General features: G+C 36.6%; 1 long non-coding RNA gene across 1 annotated transcript in view; it reads left to right on the top strand.

Moving 5' to 3' along the window:
- LOC129659977 (uncharacterized) overlaps positions 1-22,886 on the top strand; it is a 44,979-nt gene extending 22,093 nt beyond the window's left edge. Inside the window, exon 3 of the long non-coding RNA XR_008718271.1 lies at positions 22,588-22,886. This is a non-coding gene — a long non-coding RNA (uncharacterized LOC129659977). The remainder of the gene's footprint in view (positions 1-22,587) is intronic.
- The last annotated feature ends 1,168 nt before the right edge of the window (positions 22,887-24,054 follow it).

The following is a 24,054-nucleotide window of genomic DNA, read 5'->3' as shown; positions in this document are numbered from 1 at the left end:
AGTATAGTTCTCTGTGCAATACAATAAGCCCTTGTTAGTTGCCTATTTTAAATATATTAATTTGTTTATGTTAATTCCAAACTCCTAATGTATCCTTTCATCCCTTCCTCCTTTGGTAACCATAAGTTTGTTTCTCTGTGTTAAACCTACCCATTAGAATAGGGTATGTGTCTCAGTTTATGTGTATGTACTTTTTAATTTGTATGCTTATTAGCTCACTCTTTCATTCACTTTTGTATATAGCACTAACCCTTAAATGATTAACATTGCTTACAGAGTTACATAAAGTATAATAAATAAAATTAAATTAAATCTATAATAAAATATCATATGTTTTAATAAAATTAAAAAGTGCATACATAAATAAAATGAGACACATACTCTATTCTTATGAGTAAGTTTAATTTTGGCGGGAAATTTAATTTGGAGGTAGGGGAGTAAAGAATAGTAATAATTATAACATAAGGCAAAGCATTGTAAGTATTTAAGTGTATAATTTTTTAAAAAATGTCTAAGGATGGAGAAAACAGTATTTTTAATGGAAGAGGAAGCAGCATTTTGAGAGCTGAGACAAGCCTAAATAGACTTCCCGATTAAAATATCTTTTCTTTTTATTAGCACCATGCTCTAACCAACTGAGCTAAGCTGATATAAGTTTTGTTATACCTCGCTGATGGACTTCCCTGGTGGTGCAGTGGATAGGAATCCATCTGCCAATGCAGGGAACACAGGTTCTTTCCCTGATCTGGGAAGATTCCATATACCGCAGTCCAACCAAGTCCCTGTGCCACGACTACTGAGCTCACACTCTAGAGCCTGCGAACCGCAACTACTGAAGCCCTGGCATCCTAGAGCCTGCTGCTGCAACCACTGGAGCCTGCGCACTTGGAGCCTGTGCTCTGCAGCAAGAGAAGCCATGGCAATAAGAAACTCATGTACCATAACGAAGAGAAGCCCCTGCTTATCACAGCTAGAGAAAAGCCCGCACAGCAATGAACACCCAGCACAGACAAAAAATAAAAATAATTAAGTAAATAAAAAATATTTTTTAAACCTTATTGAAATAGCAGTGCAATCTCATGGTGGAGATATTGTATTATGGGTAAAAATATAGACGAAAGTAACAATTCATGTCATTTTATAAAATTATTAAAATTTTACAAACTGGAGAAAAAGTAGGGGAAGGAAAGACATTTTCAAACTAGGAGAACATCATGGCAAAGTCAAGAAGGAGGGAGAAAGCAACAGGAGTTGGGAATAATGGGAGATTGGACAAAGAGTGCGGTTGCTCATGACCGGAAATATAGATTTTATTTTTATCATGGAAGGCCTTGAATGCTCTGAAGAATTTTTAATATATTTCTGTAGGATTAAGACAGGACATCCCCGTATTTGGTTTTGTGTTTTAGGATGCCTAACATCCTAAACATCCTATGGTGATGATGCATGACAAAAACTAAGGGGGATAGATAGTGGAACTAGGAAACGAGTTAGGCTTCCTATTGCAAAACCCCAAATATGAGCCATTGGGTTAATAATGGGAATGAAAATGTAGAGAAGATTGAGTGACACACTGCAGAATGAAAAACTTTAAAGACCTGGCAGATGATATGGGCGAAAATAGAAGGTTACGGAAAAGGTTCGAACTTGAGTGCCTGCTAGGTTTGTGAAATCGAAGTAGGAAAGAAGAACTCATTGCAATAAGAACAAAATGACGAGGTTTGTTCTGAACTTGTGGAGTTTCTGATCTCAGTGTCCGACAGGGAGTTGACAATATGGAGGGAAGGGCAGGGCTGGAGATCTTGAATTTGGGCAGCTTGGCCAAGGTAGTAGATAAAGCCATGGAAGAATTAGCTTGATGAGGAAATTACACAGCTGAAGAAAGTAAAAGTAAAAAAGCCAATGTTTCATTGTATTTCTTCTCTTTCCTTTACAGTCCTAAAAAATTTCATCTTGGGAGAGATGGATTGTTTAACAGGGCGATCTGATAGTATGAATGTGCGGACAAAGACCAGAGACTTTGGCAATATGTACTAGTATTAACAGTATTGATTGTAAATGCGGATCCTGGAAGCAAACTTAGGGTAGAAGACAACTGTTATTTTAAACCAAATTTATTAGAAATAATTATAATATGTGTAACTGTTTGAATATAGTAAATTATAGTTGAGGTTTTGGGAGGTATTTAGGTATAAAATTACTCTTAAATTAAATACTAGTGGAACTTAGGTTTCTTTTTAAGAACTAGCTAATTAAGTTCTAAAAATGGGAATTGGGAGGGTTTGAACAGCTGGAAAGCAGATGGGGGTTAGGGTGGGGTGAATAGAAAAGTCATTACTAAAGAGAAATGTTTAATATTATTTGTCTTCTGTTTGATTTGGTGGCTTTATAGTGGAATTTGAGGCATCCTTTTGGCAGCCAAATGGACTTGGGTTTGGTAGTTAAATTTATAGGTAGTACAATGTGGCTTTGCAGAGAATGATAGAGTCTGTTATCATGAATTCTCTGCATAAGAACTTCTGTTACCAAATTGTGCACACATAACATGTTTAATAAAGGATGCTAAAATATTTAATTTGTGATATTCCTACAGGGTCTTTTTCTATTATTAATTTTTACTGAGTATAATTGCTGTGTCAGTTTCTGCTGTACAGAAAGTGAATCAGCTATCAGTTCGGTTCAGTTCATTTGATCAGTCGTGTCCGACTCTTTGTGACCCCATGCACTGCAGCACACCAGGCTTCCCTGTCCATCACCAACTCCTGGAGCTTACTCAAAGTCGTGTCCATTGAGTTGGTGATGCCATCCAACCATCTCATCCTCTGTCATCCCCTTCTCCTCCTGCCTTCAATCTTTCCCAACATCAGGGTCTTTTCTAATGAGTCAGCTCTTCGCATCAGGTGGCCAAAGTAATGGAGTTTCAGCTTCAGCATCAGTCTTTGCAATGAATATTCAGGACTTATTTCCTTTAGAATGGACTGGATGGATCTCTTTGCAGTCCAAGGTATTCTCAAGAGTCTCCTCCAACACCAAAGTTCAAAAGCATCAATTCTTTGGCATTCAGCTTTCTTTATAGTCCAACTCTCATATCCATATATGTCTACTGGAAAAACCATAGCCTTGACTAGCCGGACCTTTGTTGCCAAAGTAATGTCTCTGCTTTTGAATATGTTGTCTAGGTTGGTCATAACTTTTCTTCCAAGGAGTAAGCATCTTTTAATTTCATGGCTGCAGTCACCATCTGCAGTGATTTTGGAGCCCCCCAAAATAAAGTCTGACACTGTTTCCACTCTTTCCCCATCTATTTCCCATGAACTGATGGGACCGGATGCCATGATCTTAGTTTTCTGAATGTCGAGCTTTAAGCCAACTTTATCACTCTCCTCTTTCACTTTCATTAAGAGGCTCTTTAGTTCTTCTTCACTTTCTGCCATAAGGGTGGTGTCATCTGCATATCTGAGGTTATTGATATTTCTCCCGGCAATCTTGATTCCAGCTTGTGCTTCCTCCAGCCCAGCGTTTCTCATGATGTACTCTGCATATAAGTTAAATAAGCAGGGTGACAATATACAGCCTTGACATACTCCTTTCCTGAAGGAAATGGCAACCCACTCCAGTGTTCTTGCCTGGAGAATCCCAGGGGCAGGGGAGCCTAGTGGGCTCCCGTCTATGGAGTCGCATAGAGTCGGACACGACTGAAGTGACTTAGCAGCAGCAGCAGCAGTAGGTATACATATACCCTCTCTTTTTGGATTTCCTTCCCATTTAGGTCACCATAGAGCACTGAGTAGGCTTCCCAGGTGATGCTAGTGGTAAAGAACTCATCTGCCAATGCAGGAGAGATAAGAGAAGTGGGTTTGACCCCTGGATCAGGAAGATCCCCTGAAGAAGGGCATGACAACCCTCTCCAGTATTCTTGCCTGGAGAATCTCATGGATAGAGGAATCTGCCAGGCTGTAGTCCATAGGGTCGCACACAACTGAAGCAACTTCTCACGCATGCAGAGCACTGAGTTGGGTTCCCTGAGCTATAGTATTGGTTCTCATTAGTTACCTATTTTATAGATAGTATCAATAGTGTATATATGTCAGTCCCACCCTCCCAGTTTATCCCACCTCCCTCTTTGGTGTCCATACATTTATTCTCTATGTCTGTGTCCATATTTCTGTTTTGCAAATACAATAATCCATACCATTTTTATAGATTCACATATATGTGTTAATATTACAATATTTGCTTTTCTCTTTCTGACTTACTTCACTCTATATGACAATTTCTAGGTTCATCCACATCTCTACAAATGACCGAGTTTCAGTACATTTTATGGTTGAATAATATCTCATCATATATATGTAGCACGTCTTCTTTATTCACTCCTCTGTCAGTGGGCATCTAGATGGCTTCCATGTCCTGGTTATTGTGAACAGTGCTGCAGTGAACACTGGGGTGCATGGATCTTTTTGAATCAGTTTTCTCTGGGTATATGCCCAGAAGTGGGATTGCTGGGTCTTATGGTAGTTCTGTTTTTAGTTTTTTTAAGGAACCTCCATACTGTTCTCCATAGTGACTGTATCAATTTACATCCACACCAATAATCCAAGAGGGTTCCCTTTTATCCACACCCTCTTTAGCATTTATTTTATGTAACTGCAGGGTCTTTAAAGGCAACATTAGGAGAGAGCTTCCCTGTGTATCCTACTAGAAAGTAGTTCCTACATCTCCTATTCTATTAGTTTTTATCCTCTCTGTTCTCTCCCTAGTACTTATCTAAATACTAATATTATATCACAGATTGCTATGTCCATTTGTTCATTGCCTATCAACTGCCCTAGATCCTGAGATCACTGACGCAGGCATTTGGCTCTTCTTGTTCATTGTTGTAAGTGTCTCAAGTTGTGCCTGACTTAAACTAGAGTTCAGTAAATACCTGTGGACTGACTGACTGCTGACTGAAGGATAAGAGATGGTTGTTTTCTCTATTAGAAGATATGGGCCTTGAGAAATGTGATTGTTCTTTCTTCTCTCTCATTTAACCCTATCTCTCTCCATTCTTCTTTCCTTCTCCATTCACTTACTTGCCCTTTAATGTGTGGGACAGTATGCCTCAGCATACAATGGTGTCTGAGGCACACCATTGGTGCTTGACAAGTATTTATTAAACTTGTGAATATATTTATTCATGCACTCCTTCACCTGTCAAACCCTATATGTACATCTTGTTTATACTGGGCATTTTTCTAGGTCCTAAGTGTGTAAAGAATATCTATACTAAGAAAAACCAACAAGAACTTTAAGGCTAAGGAGTGTAGTAACTGCTGTGTTAGAGGAGTGCCCTGGGAGCTTTATGAGTGAAGAAGAAGGATACTTAATCAGACAACGGGGAGGAAAAGTGTTTGGACAGTGTCTGTGAAGGCTTGTTTGAGCTGAGAATTTAAGGATACCCATAGATCTCATAAATACCCATAAATATATATAAAATTGAGTTAAATGAATATTATCTTTTAGCAATTGAGGAAATTTCAACACTGTCATTTTCAAATGTGGGTGATGCAGACTAAAGTAGATATGTCAGGATAAATTGGAGAGTTTCTAGAGATAAAGATCTCCTTCCTATTGTCATATCTGAGATCCTGTTTTTCAGAAAGTATATTTTGACAAAGCATAAAAGATAATTTTATATGGTTCCCTCTCTCCACCCCTCCCTAGTAAAAGAACATACCCTAATAGAATGGATAAAGTCACCTACGTACGAATGAGTTCCATTCCAACAGCATGATCATAAATCCAATTTGTTCATAAGTCAAACACAGTTAGCCTAGGTACCCAGCTAATACAATTGGCTATATAGTACTGCGTGTGTGTTAGTCACTCAGTCGTTTCTGACTCTTTGTGACCACATGGATGGTAGCCTGCCAAGCTCCTTTGTCTATGGGATTTCCCAGGCAAGAATACTGGAATGGGTAGCCTTTTCCTTCTCTAAGGGATCATCCTGACCCAGGGATTGAACCCGGGTCTCCTGCACTGCAGGCAGATTCTTTACTGTCTGAGCCACCAGGGAATTTTTATAATACTTTTCACACAAATAATGCATTAAAAAAACAACCAAAAAATAAAGACAACATTTTTAATCTTACGCTGCAGCATCTTAAAAAGTTCAGTGGTACAGTACAGCTGGCATACAGGGGCTGGCATTTGGTGAACAGGAAAGAAGAGTTACTGCAGGAGGAGGGAGGAGAGGTGGGAGGTGGTCTAACTGAAGGATCAGCAGCAGTAGGAGATGGAGGGCAAGCTGCAATTTCACTCATGCCTGATGCTGATGGCATAGGTTCTGATTCCTTGCTTGGACCAGATGCACATTTGCATCTTTGAAAGCGCACACCTTGAAGGGTCGTCTGTAGGGGAATTACTGTACTGACATCTGAGACGGTGATTTTATATCTGAAAGGATCCTATGTGCTCATTTAAGCCATAGGTTCATACAATGCATTTTTGTATTTTTCCTTAAGGGAAAGATTTATTGTGTTATTATTTACTTAATAGTTTGAATATACTTTTAGATTTTAAAATGTTACTTGAAATGCCTTTCAATTTACATGTTCTTTAAGAACTACTCCTTTATTTAGAATAAATGTCACATATACCATTTTTCAAGGACAAAATTCTTAAACATTTGTTGAGAGAAATGGTAGTACCTGTGATATCCTTGGGGATGATATCAGAGGGAAATATAAGTGGGCCATGTATAAATTTGCCTATATACATAGGAACACATGTTTAAGGTCCATCAGCAACTAGCAAAGACATATCTGTGTTGAAAACTCTTGAGCTTAACGTTATATTTACAAAACTGATGGGTTCTGTTTTCATTCAAGGCTGTTAGCATATGTTTATTGAACCTCACAAAATGATACTGTACTTGTGTGTTATTGTTCAAAGAATTTTTGATGTTTCAACAGACCCTAATTGATGGCATTTGAATATATTGTGGATCACTAATTATGACTAATTCTGTCCAAATTTTGATTTACAAGCTAAAAGATTCAGAGGAACGTATTTAATTTTTGTGTTGAAAAAGAGCACGGTTGTCAATTTTCCTTATGACTGAGAGAAAAGGATGTCCTTCTTAGACCTTTAGCATGAAAATTTTATGTATGCAAGTTTGAAGGTAGAAATTTTAGAGAAATATTTCATTCCTGTTGCTTTCAAGATAACTATTTTGTCTGCCTTAAACTAAACATCTTTCAGAGAAAGTGCAAGTGCTGAGTTTCCAAATCTAAACTTGATTTTAAATGTGTGAATCCAACATACATAACTCATGTGATATGCACACGGAAACATTTTAAACATTTTTTGATATCCAGACCCCAACAATATCTGTTAACCCTCTTTTTCAGATGGTGAAGAATAATATCTTGATTAGATTTTATAATTACATAATCTTTTAAATTAAAAACCTTATTTCAATCCTGTTTATTTTGAATTTTGAAAGTCAAGTCTGACTTAAAGGCCTTCTTATTCTTTCTGTCTTTCTCAAGCTCCATTTATTCTCTCCAATTGCTTTCTCTCTGTTTCCACTCTGTGTGTGTGTGTGTGTGTGTGTGTGTGTGTGTGTGTATTTAGAAGTAGATATGGTTAAGGATGGAGTCAGAGTGATATGGGAGTGAAGGCATTTTGGTCTTACCATAGAATCTCCTCCTCCATTCCTAGATTTTCTGGTATTCTGGGCCCTATAGATTGTCAAAATTACTCTTGGTCTAGTAACTACTTTTAAATAAAAACTCAAGATATAGAAATGGCTTACTTGAACTTTTAAAGATATAGAAATCAAACTTAAAAATATACCTCTTACTACTATTCTCTTCATATTTTTCATTCTTTTCACATTTTTTACTTCATATTCTTCCCTTCAATGACAGAGCACTCTTTATGCCATAAGAAGAATCATCCTGTTTTTTGAACTATTTCACTTTGTGCCCCCCTCAATTCTGTCTTTGGTTGAAATAAGTCTTTTGGGAAGGACTCTTGTTTCTCCCTAGTAAGTTCTTCCCTGGTGGCTCAGATGGTAAAGAACCTGCCTACAATGCAGGAGACCTGAATTTGATCCCTGAGTCAGGAAGATCCCCCAGAGAAAAGGAATGGCTACCCACTCCAGCATTCTTGCCCGGAGAATCCCATGGACAGAGGAGCCTGGTGTGCTACAGTCCATGGAATCACAAAGAGTTGGACATGACTAAGCAACTTAACACTTCTTTCTCCCTGGCAGTGTTCAGAGAGAATTATGCAAGAAGCTATAACAATTATTAGTAACAGCATGTCATATTTTAGGTGTCAGCATAAGGATGGGATTTTTCTTAGAAAAAGCCTTCAGATACTGTGTTTGATCCAGAGTGTCAAAGCGTTAGTGTCTGGGGAGATGTTTAGAAAGTGGCGTACTTATTACTGAGTGCATATTATTAGAAGAATCATCTGCTGAATGTGTGATGAAAATTTAGCCCAGCCAGGAAATTGGGTGTTCAGCCTGACATGCCACCTCTGATTTACGTCACCACTGGATTCAAATCACATAGGTTTGGCACAGCTAAGTGACCTTCTTTAAAATATTCATGCCATTCTCATCTTCTGGGTCATTGTGTTCCTATTCACATTCAAATGAATTCCTTATTAATTATACTACTGGCTTCAATAACATTTTTGGTGAACAATGAATTTGTGAATATGATGCAGTCTTTCCTAGCAGCCAGATGGTTGAATTAGCCAAATTCCCTTGGCTAATTAACATCTAGATGTGGCTTTTATCACACAAGAGCAGAACTTCTGTGACCTTGGGGTAACTCTCTTCAGCCCACAGTAGATTTGATGCTATTGAGGAATACATCAGAAATCATTCTCTGTACCAATGGAGCTTCTGTACTGAAAGAAGTAGAACATATAGATATAAATAGAGATTAGAGTAGTATTAATTGAGTGAAAATTATATTGATGGGGGCTAAGGAATGTTGAGTAATGAATTGACTTCAAAAATAATCGGAGGTTATGACAATATTTGAGGAAGAGATTGCATTGAATTAGGAGTTTTTTTCACTGAAGGAAAAGTTGTGTTTGGGAGGAGGGAAGCAGGGCTTTGATAGACCAGGGACCTATGATGGAGTAGTGGTGAGGAGGGCAGAGTTAGAAAGCGGTAGGCCTGGGTACAAAGTGGAATCTGCAGTGTGGGATGCTCATGGAAGTGAAAGTGGAAACCAGGGGTGGGTAGTGGCAGAGAAGTGAAGCTGGGAAGACGCAGAGCAGTTGGAAGAGATCCATGAAGCACACAATCGGTGGAGTTATTTTACTCTGTAAAACAAATTGAAACCTTCTGTTGCTTCTTGAGTCACAGTGTTATGATCAAACCAGTGTTTGAGCGAGATAAATGTCACATGAAGGAAGATTCTAGATTCTAGAGGCAGAGAATCTAGAGATTCAGATTCTAGAGGCAGGGAATCTCTTTCGATGATGGTGGTTAGTTTTCTTTTTAAACCTTTGATTTCTAACGCATAATAGGAAAGTTTTACAGGTACGTGTGGAAAATACACATGATTACAACGGAGGGTGCAGAAAGCCTAAACAGACAGTTCACTTTCTGTTAGCTGGTACATAAACTGAAATTCACCAGAAGCGACAGCTGTTGTTTTAGGATGTTTTACAGGTTTGGATATTTCACTTTTTTGAAGTAGAGTTTTAAATTATGTAAAATATTTACTTAGCTCCAAGTCAAGCTAGGAAAAAAGTCACTAAAGTCTTGCTTCTTTCCTTGGTCTATTAATCCTTTTCTCCTGATCCCTACATAAGTAAAATTTTGTTGTTTTTTATTGTATATTTCCATGGTATTTATTTTAAAAATTTAATAAAATGCATGCACATATACAACCCACTTTTTCATACATATAGTGTCAGTCTATAAATAATATTCAGTACTTTTTTTCACTTTAAGTGTGTTCTAGAGCTGCCTGTATCTATCAATCAAGATATAGATATCTATCTCGTTCTTTAGAGCTGCATAGTACTGCTTTGAGTGAATGTATAATAAATTCCTTAACCAGTTCCTATTGACAGATATTTAATTAATGCCACAACTAATAGCCTCACTTATGGAATATTTTGTATATTTCTCAGGATCTACATGAGAAATCTGAAAGTCAAAGGCTAACCCATAGATAAATCAGAAAAATATTTTCAAATTCTTCTACATAGGAATACATCATTTTGTTTCGCTATAACAATGAATAAGAGAATTTATTTTCTAATAACTGTCTTTATAGAGCATTTTCTCAATTGTTCAGATTTTTACCAATTGGATAGCTAAACATGGTATTTCATTATAGTTTCATTCACTTTCTATAATTTTTAGTGAAGGTGGGCATTATTCATATGTTTAAGAATAATTTATATATTGATTGTTAATCATGTTTTTATATAATTTCCTCATTTTTCTAATAGACTGTTGGTCTTTTAATTCCAAGTTTGGGAGTTTTTCATAAAATTCCAAATTTTTATAATTTAATATACATTTTTTCTATTTTTACTTATATTTTTCATTGTTTTTCATTTCTTTTATATTATTTGTCAATAATTTCTTATTCTGCTATAGCTTTTGAATATTTGCAAGTTATTAAGTAATTTACCCACATTTTCTTCTAATACTTGTGTGGTTCTATATTTGAATTCAGAGTTTGGATCCATTTTGGAACGATTCTTGGTTTTGGTGTAGGATAAATCTAATTTTTTATATAAGCACATAATTGTTACCTCATTGGTTATTAGTAAGTCAATATTTTCCTCCACTGATTGAGACGCTGCCTTTATTGTCTACTAAGTGTTTGTACGTAAAAAAGTCTGTTGATTCTTCATTAGGTTTCATTGACCTGTCTTTCTGTTCATGTACAAATGCCACTATTTTTATATTAATGGCTTTGTAATACATTTTAAGTTTTGTATGGGTGAACTTTTTTTATATGTTTTGCTTTTCATTTTGGATGTTTTCTGGATATTTCTACTGGCTTCTTATATCACATTATCTTTATAATCAATTTTGTTGTTATTATTTAGTCACTAAGTCATATCTAACTCTTTTTGTGACCCCCATGGACTGTAGTCCACCAGGCTTATCTGTCCATGGCATTTTCCAGGCAAGAATACTGGATTGGGTTGCCATTTCCTTCTCCAGGGGATCTTCCTGACCTAGGGATCAAACCCATATCTCCTGCATTGACAGGCAGATTATTTACCACTGAACCACCTGGGAAGCCAATTATAATCAATTTCTTTATCTCTTAAAAAAAAAAAACACTGATGGCATTTTTTGTCATGATCACATTGCATTTATAATTTTACCTATGGAAAATAAATGACATTTTTTATATTGAGTTTTTCTATTCAAGAGCATGATATAGCTTTAATTTTGTTCTATGGAATCTTTGAGAGTAATATTTTTCCTTATATAAGTTTTATATATTATATTAAATGTATGCATAGTTATTTTAATTTTCAATCTATTAATGGGATTTTCCATTATAGTTATACACAATAATTATTTTTTCTATTTATGAAGACTATTAATTTCTGTACATTAGCTTTCTATTTTTCTAATCTTTTGGCAACTTTTCCATTTGTGCTTTTGTTGTTTTTCAGTATCACCTCATACCATAGACAAATGAAGATAGTTTTCATCTTATTTTACAAAATCTTTTGCTTTTAATTGCTTTTTGTTTTCTAATCGCTTTGTCAAGCAGATCCAATACAATTAAACAGTTAAATAATAGTAGAGATAGGAGGGGTTTTTGGTTCCATTTACATGAATGTTTCTAATTTCCTCATTATGACACTAATTTATTATTATTTTTTCTTTTTTTTTAATTTTATTTTATTTTTAAACTTTACATAATTGTATTAGGTTTGCCAAATATCAAAATGAATCCGCCACAGGTATACATGTGTTCCCCATCCTGAACCCTCCTCCCTCCTCCCTCCCCATTCCATCCCTCTGGGTCGTCCCAGTGCACCAGCCCCAAGCATCCAGTATCGTGCATCGAACTATGACACTAATTTAAAGCCAAAATGCACATCAGCTTTTTTTAAGCTGTAGCATTTTTAAAATTTATTTATTTTTAATTGGAAGATAATTGCTTTACAATATTGTGTTGGTTTCTACATTAACATGAATCAGCCATGGATACACATATGTCCCCACCCTCTTGAGCCTCTCTCTCACCTCACACTCCTTTAGGTTGTCACAAAGCACCAGATTTTGTGTTCCCTGCATCATATAGCAAATTTTCACTGGCTATCTAATTTTACATATGGTAATATATATGTTTTAATGGTACTCTCTCTTTGAGTCCCACCCTCTCCTTCCCTACCTGTGTCCACAAGTCTGCTCTCTGTGTCTGCATATCCACTGCTGCTCTGCAAATAGATTTATCAGTACCATCTTTCTGGGTTCCATATAAATGTGTTAATATATAATACTTGTTTTTCTCTTTCTGATTTACTTCACTCTGTATAATAGGCTCTAGGTCATCCACCTTAATAGAACTGAGTCAAATGCATTTCTTTTTATAGCTGAGTAATATTCCATTGTGTGTATGTATCACGACTTCTTTATCCATTCATCTGTTGATGAACATCTAGGTTGCTTCCATGTCATAGCTATTGTAAATACTGTTGTGATGAACGTTGGGGTACATGCATCACATCAGGTTTTAAGAAAACTATTTCATTTATCCATTTCTTAAAAAGTATAAATTAGTATTTGATGTGCCAAATACATTTTTATGAAAAGATTATCCTCTTGATATGATTATGTAAGTTTTCTCCTTATATATCTTGACATGATGACTATATTAAAAGATTTCCTAATACTGAAACTCTTTTGCCTTTTTTTGAATAAATTTTAGTTATTTCTGAAGTGATTACTTTTTAATTGTCTTCTTTCAATTTTCTTTTAAAATCTTCCTTTTTAAAATTAACTTTATTTTTATATTAAATTAAAGTTCTCAGCCAACTTGAGAGAAAGGTGCAAAGATTTTCTATCTACTTCCTGCCCCTAAATATGCGTAGCCTCCACATTATCAACCTCCTCCAACAGTGAGACATTTTTTGCTACAATTGATAACCTACATCATAGTCAATCAATGTCAGTAAGTTTACATTATGGTTTTCTTTTGGTGTTAAACATTCTATGAGTATGAACAAATGAATAATAAGATGTATTCATCATTCACACAGAGTATATTCACCGCCCTCAAAATCTGTGCTCTGCTTATTCACCTCTTTCCCCATTTCAAACCCTGACAACCACTGATCTTTTTATTGTCTCCATAGTTTTACCTATTCCAGAATATTTTATAGTTGGAATCAGACACTATGCTACCCTTGTCAGATTGACTTCTTTCACTTGTTCATATGTATTTAACATTCCTCCATGTCTTTTCTGACCTGGAATTGCCATAACAATTTGCCATTAGAGAAAGAATTTAAGCAAGTGTGCCCTAGTGCCTGAAGCAAAGGGAGAAAGAGAAATAGTCTGTACTATCTACCCAATATTTTTTTGTATTTGCATAAAATGAAGCAAGAGAATGTATTAAGTCATATTTTTGTTTAGAAATCATCAGAATAATTTGCTCAGGAATTTATGTAATGACACAAACCAACTTTCAAAGATACTAAATTAAATTCAAACTCTAGTGCTTCGTGTGTATGTGTGTGCACGTGTGTGTGTGACCATACACTGCTAGTCTATTTCTCTGCCACACATGGATTACTAATGTCTTAATGCTTTTGTGTAATTGGGGGTTAAGTCAAACTAATTTTCCCTTCGATTCAGGAAGACTTATTCAGAGATGCAGTGTGAAAAGTTTAACAAAGAAATGAAAAAAAGATAAACATTTAAAAATTTTCAGTGAAATGAAGAGTGAAATTGATCTACTACATCCACTCTTTTTATTACTTTGAGTAATCTGTATGCTTATGAAATGTTATTTTGAATGCACATCATTTGAGTTAGTAATAACTGCATTTCTGCAATTCACATTTTGTGAGTAACTATGTGTGCTTCTCTACTTTAGCTATTTCTTTACAAATGTGCAATAGTCATTATAAAAATGTTTATAAAAAAGACTGCCACTAAAGTTTAAAAAATCTGAGTATTCAATTTATTGATATTCAAACAAAAATGATAATATACATCTCTCTTTGAGAAAGTGGGAAACTATTAATTTCATTTTCTCTAATCATCTCAATAATGTCAAAAGACTATGGAACTAAGCTGAGTTTGATGTAGCAAGGTTAAGAGGTCTATGAATCTACTTCTCACAGGCATTCTTTGAAGAAAGATTCTGAGATATTTGGTTTTGTTTGTGTGAATTTTGAACGTTCTACCAAAAGTCTACTCACTAATGAGCTGTCAATACCTTTCATCGATGAGTTTCAAGTGTTACTTGCCAAATGCATGACAATGATTTCAGTATTCTGCTGCTAAGTCACTTCAGTCGTGTCCGACTCTGTGCGACCCCATAGACAGCAGCCCACCAGACTCCCCCATCCCTGGGATTCTCCAGGCAAGAACACCGGAGTTGGTTGCCATTTCCCTCTCCAATGCATGAATGTGAAAAGTGAAAGTGAAGTGGCTCAGTCCTGTCTGACTCTTTGCGACCCCATGGACTGCAGCCTACCGGGCTCCTCTGTCCATGGGATTTTCCAGGCAAGAGTACTGGAATGGGGTTATTGATTAAAATGAATATTCTTCTTAATTGGTGCAGAAATATAACCTTTACAGACAAACCTAACGTTAGTATAGTACATGCTAGCCTGTTCTTTCCTTCTTGAAAAGCCTGCTTTTATTAAAAACGGTCTTTTGATAATGTAAACATACAAATTATATTCAGGTTTTTATTCTGTGTGTGTATGTTTGTATTTAAGGTATTGAAATGAGAAATTTAAAAATGAGAAAAAATTGAAAAGAGTCTTAAGTATTCTCTTGGAATAATTTCCTTGTAACTTTCATGATTCTGGTGCTGACAAGTGAATTTAAACATTAACATTCCTTTTCAGTGTAGTTACCGCCTAAGTCTAGTGTAATAATACAGTGAAATCTACACTAATTAAATACCAGACTCCCAAGGGATAATGTCATACCAAGCAAATGCTAAAAAATCCCTCCTGGTTTATTGTAATCCAATTATATGCTAAATTTTAAAGACTTTTCTTTAGCAGTGTTTTAATAACCAACAGCTTTCTTCACATTGTTCTTCTGGCTTGTTTTATGTCCATTTCAATAAATATGCATGTGGTATCTAATTTAGAAAAAATATTGTTTGAAGTTTAAATCTTCCTATAAGGAAGTGCATATGAAATATAAAGCCATGCATTATGGTAGAATATTAAGTAATTACACAAACTTTGTTTAATAAGAGGAATTGAATATGAAGTCCATTGTTTCAGTTATCAATCACCACACAATGAACCACCACAAAATTTAAGAGCTTAAAATAGCAGCAACTGGCGCTCTCTCATGGTTGTGTGGGTTGACTTGACTGAGTTCAATGGTGCTTGCTCAATGTTTCTCATGCAATTTAAGTCAGATATCAGCTTAGCCTGCAATTACTGAAATCTTGACTGAGCTGGACATACAAGATGGCTCACTCACATGGTTGGCAATCTAGCTATAACTTACAAAGTTGGCAATGATAGCAGCCATCTGGTACATGTATACGTGAACTCTCTATGTGGCTTGGGAGTTTTACAGCATGGATTCTGAGATAGAGTGTTTCAGAGATGAGCATTCCAAAGAGCTCAACTTCAATAACTTTATATTTCAGTCACACATTTCTTTTGAGATTAAGGTTACTGAAAGAAATGAATGTAATCGAAGAAAGTGTGAAAGTAAAGTCCCTCAGTCGTGTCTGACTCCTAGCGACCCCATGGACTGCAGCCCACCAGGCCCCTCCGTCCATAGGATTTTCCAGGCAAGAGTACTGGAATGGGTTGCCATTGCCTTCTCCGGTAATCGAAGATAGAGAAGCCAAAAACTCAAGATAGGATTTGAAGTGGTTGGCTATATGAACAATAAACTTATCTAGAAAAAAATGGGAGAAATTGGAATTGAGCAAAGGATGTAAGTCAGTTGAAGATTCACAAATCTTTTGAACTCTAAAAGAGTTTTACTATTTTACTTCTAAATACATCTAAACCACTTCTAAACCATTGTTTTAACATCCAATCTAGCACCCAATCTCCTTCTTTCCTTCCTTCCTTAATATTTGCTCGATGGCCTCAGTGGTACATCAAATACCTTGAACCCTTCCTGTATTTTTCCTCAATTATAGCTTTCAAAATCTTTGCCAAATAGCTTAGGTTGTACAAATTAGTATAATACTTCAATGATTTTTTGACAAAACTCCTAATTTTCTATCTTTTACTACCATTTTCTGCATCAAAGCAACCATAAGTTTTTACCTTCACAAAGTGACACAAGCATGCATGATGTACCTTAAAAATGTATTTCCCTCAACATGAATTGGGCTTTTATTTCCATGGAGTGGACTACTCTACTCATTGATAAGCTTCTTGTCTCTTCTCAGAGTAACCATTCCAAATCTACTGTTGTCAGCTACACTGCCATTTAATTCATATTTCACAATTTGCAGATAAAAAAAAATTGCCTCTTCCAATGCATGAAACAAAACAGGCCATCCTGAACCTCACACCACCATATCCATAAACATCTGCATCCATCTTTGTCTTGTGTCTCGGAATAATATGGAAATCTTGATCTATGCAAGGAAAGTCCTTCAATCTAGAACCAAACCCTTCCGTTCTCCCATAAAACTGGGATCTTTCTATTTTTTGCTAGTGGATTTTTCTTCTCATATGGATAACCTATTTTCATTTCCAGTGTTAGCTCCCTTTTCTTCATACTCTTACTGAACTCCATAAACAACCTTAAGTTCAACAACTATCCACTTGTATATAAGTCTCTAATCTCTCCCTCTATCCTAACTCCCTCTTCTTATATTTGAACTCATATCAGAATGCTTACTGGATATTTGTACTTCAATCCCATTATCCCTCAAGCTCAAACTATCCTAAGCCTAACCTACATGACCTCCAACCTTTATTCAAAACCCATTCATTATTTTAATTCCCCTTAGTGACTAATCATCCTATGATAAGTGACCCATGTCACAAACCTTGGAGTCACTCCACATTTCTTAATCTTGCCTCCAAGCACAAATCAATTAATAACCAACTAGGGTCTCCCTGGTGGCTCAGATGGTAAAGAATCTGCCTGCAATGTAAGGAGACCTGGGTTCAATCCCTGAGTTGGGAAGATTCCCTGGAGGAGGAAATGGCGACCCACTCCAATATTCTTGTCTGGAGAATTCCATGGACAGAGGAGCCTGACAGGCTACAGTCCATGGGGTCACAAAGAGTTAGACATGACTGAGTGACTAACAGACATACCCACTATTTCTGCCTCCTTAATATATATTATGGACTCCCTCATAGCTCAGTCGGTAAAAAAAATCTACCTGCAATGCAGGAGACCCAGGTTTGATTCCTAGGTTGGGAAGATCCCTGGAGAAGGAAATTGCAACCTGCTCCAGTACTCTTGCCTGGAGAATCCCATAGACAGAGGAGCCTGGCAGGCTACAGTCCATGGGGTCACAAGAGTCAGACATGACTTAGCAACTAAACCACCACCACCAATATATCTTATATTTGTTCTTTGCTTTCTATGCACACTGCTACTGCTGCCTTATTTCAGGTCTTTATCATTAGTTACTTTCTGAAATGTCCTGTTTTTTCTTCTTGCATCCTTGTTTGCTTTCAATCTGTCTTCTACCTGGTTGCTAGAGAATCTTAAAGAATAATATAAAGGCATCTCCATTGCCTATAGATTGGAGTCCAAGCTCTTTGCCATCTCATAGAAGGCCTTTCTTATTCAAGCCTTGCCTTTCCTCTCCACGATCATTTTCCACAATTTCCTTTTAGCAACTGTACTCTGGTCTAATAAAATTGCAAGTATCCCAAAAATCTTTTCTAAACATTTTTATGTGCTCTGTGCTCTTTGATATGAATGACTTCCTTTTTGCTTTTATTCCTGAGTGAATACCTACCATTTAAGACTCATTTGAAAGGCTTTCTCCTTCCTAAAGGCTTTGCTATTCTTTTCGTTCCATGTTCTGCTCTTTAATAAGTACTTACCTCATTGTTACACCAATAAGTCTGCTCATGTTCCATCAAAACAGGCCCTTAAATGCAGAAATTATTCATCTAGTACTGAGACTAGTACTATACATACTTGTTGATTAAATGATTCTCAAAAGGCCTGGAGGGATGTGAGTTTCAGGAAATTTTTATTGGAATAAAGCAAAAGTAAGAGAGGTATGTTATATCAGCATCGTTTTCCTAACTATTTTCCTTATATAACTCCTGATTGCAAAATTCAGACTTAAACTGAAGAAAGTAGGGAAAACCACTAGATCATTCAGGTATGACCTAAATAAAATCCCTTACAATTATACAGTGGAAGTGAGAAATAGATTCAAGGGATTAGATCTGATAGACATAGTGCCTGAAGAACTATGGACAGAGGTTCATGACATTGTATAGGAGGCTGTGGTCAAGACCACCCCCAAGAAAAAGATGCAAAAAAGCAAAACGTTATCTGAGCAGGACTGACAAGTAGCTGACAAAAGAAGAGAAGTGGAAGGCAAAGGAGAAAAGGAAAGATATACCCATTTGAATGCGAAGTTCCAAAGAATAGCAAGGAGAGATATGAAAACCTTCTTCAGCGATTGATGCAAAGAAGTAGAGGAAAACAATGGAATGGGAAAGACTAGAGATCTCTTCAAGAAAGTTAGAGATACCAAGAAAACATTTCATGCAAAGATGGGCACAATAAAGGACAGAAATGGTATGGAGCTAATAGAAGCAGAAGATATTAAGAAGAGGTGGCAGGAATACACAGAAGAACTATACAAAAAAGATCCTCATGACCCAGATAACCACAGTGGTCTGATCACTCACTGGAGACAGACATCCTGTAATGCAAAGTCAAGTGGGCCTTAGGAAGCATCACTATGAAAAAAGCTAGTGGAGGTAATGGAATTCCTATTGAGCTATTTCAAATCCTAAAAGATGATGCTATGAAAGTGCTGCACTCAATATGCCAGCAAATTTGGAAAACTCAGCAGTGGCCACAGGACTGGAAAAGGTCAGTTTTCATTTCAATCCCAAAGAAAAGCAAAGCCAAAGAATGTTAAACTACCACACAATTGCACTCATCTCACACACTAGCAAAGTAATGCTCAAAATTCTCCAAGCCAGGCTTCAACAGTACATTAACTGTGAACTTCCAGATATTCAAGCTGGATTTGGAAAAGGCAGAGGAACCAGAGATCAAATTACCAACATCAATTAGATCATTGAAAAAGCAAGAGAGTTCCAGAAAAATATCTACTTCTGCTTTATTAACTGTGCCAAAGCCTTTGACTGTGTGGATCACAACAAACTGAAAGAAAATTCTGAAAGAGATGAGAATACCGGACCACCTTACCTGCCTCCTGAGAAATCTGTGTGCAGCTCAAGAAGCAACAGTTAGAACCAGACATCGAACAGCAGGCTGGTTCCAAGTTGGAAAAGGAGTACGTCAAGGCTGTATATTGTCACCCTGCTTATTTAACTTATATGCAGAGTACATCATGCAAAATGTTGGGCTAGATGAAGCACAAGCTGGAATCAAGATTGCCGGGAGAAATATCAATAACCTCAGATATGCAGATGACACCACCCTTATGGCAAAAAGAGAAGAACTGAAGAGCCTCTTGGTGAAAATGAAAGAGGAGAGTAAAAAAGTTTGTTTAAACCTCAGCATTCAGAAAACTAAGATCATGACATCTGGTGCCATCACTTCATGGCAAATAGATGAGGAAACAATGAAAACAGTGAGAGACTTTATTTTGGGAGGCTCCAAAATCACTGCAGATGGCGATTGCAGCCATGAAATTAAAAGATGCTTGCTCCTTGGAAGAGAAGCTATGATCAACCTAGACAGCATATTAAAAAGTAGAGACATTACTTTGCTAACAAAGGTCTGTCTAGTCAAAGCCATGGTTTTCCAGTAGTCATGTGTGGATGTGAGAGTTGGACTATAAAGAAAGCTGAGCATCGAAGAATTGATGCTTTTGAATCGTGGTGTTGGAGAAGACTCTTGAGAGTCCCTTGGATTGCAAGGAGATTCAACCAGTCCATCCTAAAGGAAATCAGTCCTGAATATTCATTGGAAGGACTGATGCTGAAGCTGAAACTCCAATACTTTGACCACCTGATGCTAACTGACTCATTTGAAAAGATCTTGATGCTGGGAAAGATTGAAGGCGAGTGGAGAAGGGGACAACAGAGCATGAGATGGTTGGATGGCATCTCTGACACAATGGACATGAGTTTAAATAAACTCTGGGAATTGTTGATGGACAGGGAGGCCTGCTGTGCTACGGTCCATGGGATCACAAAGAGTCGGACACAACTGAATGACTGAACTGAACTGAAAGTTTGAAATAGTAAATATTCATTCTTTCTTCTTTAACCTATCATAATTACAAAGGTTGATAACTCTAACTTAGGAATCAAATGCCTGAAAGTGGACAGTAAATACTATTGATGGTATTAATGTATCCTTTATAGGGAAATTTCTGTAGGTAGATAACCAAAGCATTGATTTCTACACTAAAGTATAAATAGTTTTGTTATGGAACCATCTTCAATGAACAAGAAATAAACTTTAGTGATCCAGATTTTCACATCAGTATATAAGAGAAAGCATGCCTGGCTTTAGCAAAAACCACTATCTTCGCATTGTCAAAACCTCTGAGAGCTTCCATGACAGAGACAGGCCACACATGATTATGGAAACATGGTGAAAGCACCTTATATTGTGGAAATGGCCCCAATTTCGGGCTAACAAATATAAAGTATGGTGATTTTAACTTTTTTTTTTTTCCCTTCAGCCATCTGAAATAAGTCAGACTGCCTTTTCCTCCCTATGGGAACCAGACACTATGAAGTAAACAAACAAACTTACTTCACTGAGAAAAATGAAAAAATGTTAATGCTTTTTGTTTGTTTCTTTCCTATTTCTTCTCTTCCCTCTTCCTCTTTTTTGTCTACTTCCCCTCTTCTTCCTCATTCTCCACTTTGTTCTCCCTCTTTTATTCCCCTCCTTCTTCGTTTTTCATCTCCTTCTCCTTGTTCCTTCTCCCTCTCTTTTTCCTCCTCAATCTCCTCTCCTCCCTTCTCCCCCTCCCTCTCCTCTTTCTTCTTCTCATAATACACACAAACTTACCATGTAGAGGCACCAGTAGCCTTTCTTATTTAAATCAAGACTACAATATTACCCCCAAATTGTGTAGATATAATCCAGCAGTTGACATGATGGTAGATTTTTAACATTATGGATTTTGTCTTCATTACTTGTCAAGTTCTTAAACTTCTCATTTGTCATAATTTGGTTTTCATTTGGGCACTAAACCCAAGGAATGGCCCATTTATAACAAAATATTACCTTTAGATGCTCTATCTTTGCTTCTTTCCAAATATCAACAGCACATTTTTGCTTCAAAACAACATATTATTATCAGGATTCTCTTAGATCATATTTGTCTTGTAAATTCAATTAATAAAATCAGCCCTTGTTTTAATACTTGTTTAAACCATTTCAATGGCATTCATTTCAATTCAGTTCCTCAGTCGTGTTGGACTCTTTGCAACCGCACGGATTGCAGCACGCCAGGCTTCCCTGTCCATCACCAACTCCTGGAACTTGCTCAAACTCATGTCCATTGAGTTGGTGATGCCATCCAACCATCTCATCCTCTGTTGGCCCCTTCTCCTCCTGCCTTCAATCTTTCCCAGCATCAGGGTCTTTTCCTACAAGCCAGTTCTTCTTCACCTCAGGCAACAAAATACTGGAGTTTCAGCTTCAGCATCAGTCCCTCCAATGAATATTCAAGACAGATTTCCTTTAGGATTGACTGGTTGGATCTCCTTGCAGTCCAAGAGATTCTCAAGAGTCTTCTGCAACGCCACAGTTCAAAAGCATCAATTCTTCCACACCCAGCTTTCTTTATGGTCCAACTCTCACATCCATACATGACTACTGGAAAAACCATAGCTTTGACTAGACGGACCTTTGTCATCAATGGCATTTAATGTCAATGGCATTAAGAGAAGAGCATATGCCAAAAGTGTCTTGGTTCTAAGGGAGGGTACAGGATTACAATAATCTGCCTAGACCTATTGGTTTAGTGAAACCAAAAATGTTTCTCTAAATGGAAGGGAGTAGGGTGAGAAGACCACCTACAGGGAATGAATAAAAACAGTTGTGGACAAAGCCAAAGTGTGCGGTGGAAGGAGTAACATATTGGTCACTTGCTTTCCTTCTAGCTCCTTCTTTCCTGTTTATATTTAATATTCTATTATTTTCTATGAACCTATCATCTACGTTATTTTTCTCAATTTGCTGACTTCTATCTTTCTCTCTTTATCCAGTGAAAAAGACAGTGAACGTGTCCCGAGACTGAGTGGAGTGAATAAGCTTATGTCAGATGCTTTCAGAATTGAAACAAGCTGTAAGAATCTTGAGTTGTGACCACTACAAGGAAAGAGAATGAAAAGTAGCCAAATCTCTACTTGAGAGAGATGTTGGACTATTTTCCAGTGACAACCCCATCTGATTTGTATGAAGTAAGCAGGTTTTCTCTCCAAGAGTTCAAAACAATATATTCTGATACTGAAGATGTTTTCGTGATAGTCTCAAAACTGAAATAATAAAAAAGTATTAGATTTTCTCTACCTGCAATAAATTATCTGTAATAATTTTCAGTTTTCTAGGGACTTTCAGAAACACAAATGAAAAGGCAAAATCCATTGATTAGTAAGCTGTGTAAATCTCTTAGCTTCTTGGAAACCAGAAAATAGAAATGATAAAATACTTCATAAAGTTGTTTTGATTATTGAGATAAAATTTATGAAACTTCTTTGGATCCTCCTAGGTATTACACAGCTGTCAAATATTATTGTTTGATGATATTCCATTTGGAATTAATAATGTCCTCAATCTGAAGCTATGCATTTTAGTTGTTCTAATGCTTCTTTGTACCTCAAATTTTTTCTACATGTATACCTGTGGCGGATTCATTTTGATATTTGGTAAATCTAATACAGTTATGTAAAGTTTAAAAATAAAATAAAATTAAAAAAAAAAAAAAGATAGAATTTTACAGGGCAAGAGTCTTTCCACTCACTACTTTTACTGAGGTATAGTATCTAGGCCTTGAGGTCAGCTAGATCTTAGTTTTAATTTTGATGGCACCCTAGTTCCATTGAGTCTTAGTGGATGGCCATGGATATATAATTCCTTCTCTCTGAAATCATGAACTTTTTAGTTTGCAAAATTGAGACATATTGTGTTTACCAAAATATGTTTTCAGTAGCTCATGAGTGAAATAATATATTTGATGCTTGGTAGGGAATGGCAACCCACTCCAGTTATTCTTGCCTGCGAAATCCTATGGACAGAGGAGCATGGAGTCCTAAGAGTCGGACATGACTTAGCGACAAAAGCACCACCACCGTAGTGGCCAGTAGGCAAGCTCCTAAAGTTCCCTTTGTACAATTCCTCATATTACCCTCAAAAAGAAAAAAAAAATCTTGGTACCTTGCTTGAAAGCTGAGTTATATCCCTGTTGTTATCATCTTCAGCATCTTGCCCTATTTCCCTGCTAGCATACCTACCTGGAGAAATCACAGCCCTAGATAAACCTAGATGAATATCTTTCCTCTGTCCATGTTCAGGCTGATAAGTACTACCAAAGTAAAATTGACACAAAATTCCAAATTTGTCCTAGACAATTTATGGTCTCAACCTCAATGGAATTGCGGTCCAGGAGGCACTTACTAAGATTCACTATCACTTTCCTTTCCCATCCCCACAACAGCAATTTCAAACTTTTCTTA

The sequence above is a fragment of the Bubalus kerabau genome, chromosome 9, assembly GCF_029407905.1.
Source record: "Bubalus kerabau isolate K-KA32 ecotype Philippines breed swamp buffalo chromosome 9, PCC_UOA_SB_1v2, whole genome shotgun sequence".
NCBI lineage: Eukaryota > Metazoa > Chordata > Mammalia > Artiodactyla > Bovidae > Bubalus > Bubalus kerabau.
Note: the sequence above shows the minus strand (reverse complement) of the source record. Positions and strands in the feature narration are given on the sequence as shown.